Here is a 3,650-nt window from a genome sequence, read left to right as displayed (position 1 = left end):
TAGCAATAGCCCTTGGTGGGTCTAGAGAAATAGTAGATGGTGAGCTCCCTGCCGTGGGAGGTATTAAAGGACAGTCCAGAGGCCACTGTTCAGAGGATTCTACCTCCGAGGGGAAGCGAAGCTAGATACAATTTAAGGTTCCTTGTCACTGTAAGATTATAGGACTCTGTGACTTGAATTCATATTGAAGTGTGAATGGTTAATAGGTTCTTTCCAGAAAGTATATTGTATTATATATTAATGGAACCATATGTGCCCTAACATGAGAAATGGGTAATGACTATGGGCATCCATGTAACACTGACCCTGGTGTCCTAAACTGGAGAGGCAACCACACAAGAGGATCAAGAACAAATACATTGGCATCAGCCGGTGGTTGTAGGCTATGGTTCTAGCACTTGCTAGCTGTATGGCCTTGGAAAATTACTTCAACTTTCTAGCCTTCATTTTTCTTATCGGCCCAGCGAGGATCCTAATAGTGTCACTTGGGTAGGGGTACTGTGCAGATTCGAGGACGTAACTTACGCAAAGTATTTAGCACAGTGCCCATCGCTTGCCAAGCACTCAGTCACTGTAAGGTATTAAGAGTAGCATTGCATTTTCTTAATTTAAGATGCACAATTTTCTGTATCTTAATGTTCTGAAATCAGGACATGTCTTTAGATATTCACATTGAATGTATTATTTCTCCCTCTCTCTCTCTCTCTCTCTCCACACACACACACACACACACACACACACACACACAGCTATTTCTAAACACAAGGGGCACCTCACAAATGACAGCATCTCAGAATCAAGGTCTGCATCCTCCTTCATGCATTCTTTCCTGGCTCCCAGCCCGAACTCCTGCCAGGAGAATAACAGGAAGATCTGCTAAGCCAAGCACCCTGCTATACTTGTTTCTTCTAACATGCGTGCAGGGAGCCCATTCAGAATTTAGCAAACAATCCAGGCCGCCATGTACCCTGCTCTTTCTGCGGGCCTGGGTGCGCTTCCGTACTAGATGGTCACACGTACATCGTCTCATGTCATCCTCATGCCAACTGAGCGAAGGCCGCGTGATGATCCCCGTCCGGACGCTGAGGCACGGGGTGTCTAACATCTAGCTCCCAAACCGCTCGGAAGTGGAGCATCTGGCTTTTGAACCAACACTATTTGACTGCGTTGCCGGGCTGTTGCCCAGAATGTTCTAAGAAAGGTGGGAGTTATATCTCGTCTTAACTTCCAGGGTTTTAATTCCCAGGCTAATACCTATATGTGGCTTTTACAAATAGTGATTCCCTGGGGACTGAGGAGAGGCTCGGGGCGAAAGGGAGTAATGCGGGCTCCCACGTCCCATCCCACACTGACCCTTCACATACCTCCTGAAGGCGTGTGTGGGTGTGTGCACGCTCCCCCTCGCACGCACACACACGTACTGACAGCCATCTGAGGGGAAGGCTTGGGTGCGGGGCGGGGGGGGTGGTCCTCACTGGAGCAAGCATGGCTCCAGCATTTACCACTTTAGCAAATGTGTCAGTCCAGGGACAGGTCCTCAGACTCAGGGGCCTAGAAATCAATTGTCAGTCCCCAGAGAAAGAGGACTCAGAAGGCCTGACTCAGACCAACACTCAGAGCAGCCTGACGTCTAACGCGGTGGTCAGTGTGTTAATGTGTGGTGAGCGGACTGTGTGGGGGCCAGTCTGGGCTCTGTGTCCCTGGAGACAGCCAGGTCGCCAGTGGGTGGCCCGGTGGGCAGAGAGTCAGGGTAGGCCTGATGCCTCCTCCAAGAAAGACAGCCTGCCAGAGGCTCAGACCCAGGTGCAGGCCCGGCTCCCTTTGCCCCCGTGGCTGCTTTTGGGGGTCTCCGGAGGCTGCCAGCTCCCCTCCTCCTGATAGTCCACCTCTTCCCAGAGGTCACAGCTTCCCTGTCTGGCTGCCTGTCTGAAGTGTTGCGGCTGAGCTCTAGCTGACCCCTCCCCAGCCCCACACATCCCCGGGGCACCGCGCCTCCCCCCACAGGTGTGTGGAAGAGCGGATGGGGGCCCCCTCCCCAGCCCCACACATCCCCGGGGCACCGCGCCTCCCCCCACAGGTGTGTGGAAGAGCGGATGGGGGACACCTTCCCAGCCCCACACATCCCAGGCGCAACGCGCCTCCCCGCACAGGTGTGTGGAAGAGCAGATGGGGGACCCCTCCCCAGCCCCACACATCCCCGGCGCACCGCGCCTCCCCCCACAGGTGTGTGGAAGAGCGGATGGGGGACCCCTCCCCAGCCCCACACATCCCCGGCGCACCGCGCCTCCCCCCACAGGTGTGTGGAAGAGCGGATGGGGTCCTGTCCCCAGCCCCACACATCCCGGGCGCACCGCCCCTCCCCCCACAGGTGTGAGGAATAGCGGATGGGGGACCCCTCCCCAGCCCCAGGCATCCCCGGCGCACCGCGCCTCCCCCCACAGGTGTGTGGAAGAGCGGATGGGGTCCCGTCCCCAGCCCCACACATCCCCAGCGCACCGCGCCTCCCCCCACAGGTCTGTGGAAGAGCGGATGGGGGACCCCTCCCCAGCCCCACACATCCCCGGCGCACCGCGCCTCCCCCCACAGGTGTGTGGAAGAGCGGATGAGGGACCCCTCCCCAGCCCCACGCATCCCCGGCGCACCGCCCCTCCCCCCACAGGTGTGTGGAAGAGCGGATGGGGGACCCCTCCCCAGCCCCACGCATCCCGGCGCACCGCCCCTACCCTCACAGGTGTGTGGAAGAGCGGATGGGGGACCCCTCCCCAGCCCCACACATCCCTGGCGCACCGCTCCTCCCCCCACAGGTGTGAGGAAGAGCGGATGGGGGACCCCTCCTGAGCCCCACACATCCTGGGCGCACCGCGCCTCCCCCCACAGGTGTGAGGAAGAGCGGATGGGGGACCCCAACCAAGCCCGACACATCCCGGGCGCACCGCGCCTCCCCGCACAGGTGTGTGGAAGAGCTGATGGGTGACCCTGCAGGGCTGGGCCTGTTCTGGGCTCCTGCTCCTTGGCTGGGTGAGGCCGGACGGCAAGCCCCGCCCCATCCCGTCCTCCAGAGCGGCTCTCAGTAAGGGGCTGGGCAGTCCTCAGCCTGGAAGGAAGCTCTCTTGCCCCAGCCCAGAGGTGTATCCAGCAGATGAGCCCTGAGGAAGGAGCTCTCCAAGCCCAGGTCACAGCCCTTGGCAGCCCTTGTTCCAGAGGCTCCTCTCTCAACCCTCACCCCTTAGTCCACCCTGTTCCCGCCAGGTTTCCCAAACTTCCTTCAGGCCGGAGCCCACCCTGAGCCTGGACACCTACCAAGTTCCTGCAGCCACTCACCCTCAGGAGCGATTCTGGTCCCTGGGGCTCCCCGGGGCCCCGGTACTACCGCCTGTGCTCTCTCTGAGAATGGGATGTTCATCTGGGTGCTAATAGAGAAACACTAATAATACGAATAACAGCATCTATTATCAGGTATGTAGCTTACCATGTGCCGGGCACCCTGCTACATGCTTTACATGCTTTAGAGTCTCATTCAGCCCTCCGGTGAACCCTGAGAGATTGCTGTGGGCCACAGTCAGTGGATGAGAAAACCGAGAAGCCCAGAGATCTTCAGGGTCACACGAATATGCCACAGCTAGTATGTGGCACGGTCAGGACGTGAACCC

Source organism: Ursus arctos, unplaced genomic scaffold (genome assembly GCF_023065955.2).
Source record: "Ursus arctos isolate Adak ecotype North America unplaced genomic scaffold, UrsArc2.0 scaffold_16, whole genome shotgun sequence".
Taxonomy (NCBI): Eukaryota; Metazoa; Chordata; class Mammalia; order Carnivora; family Ursidae; genus Ursus; species Ursus arctos.
This window is presented reverse-complemented; position numbering follows the sequence as displayed.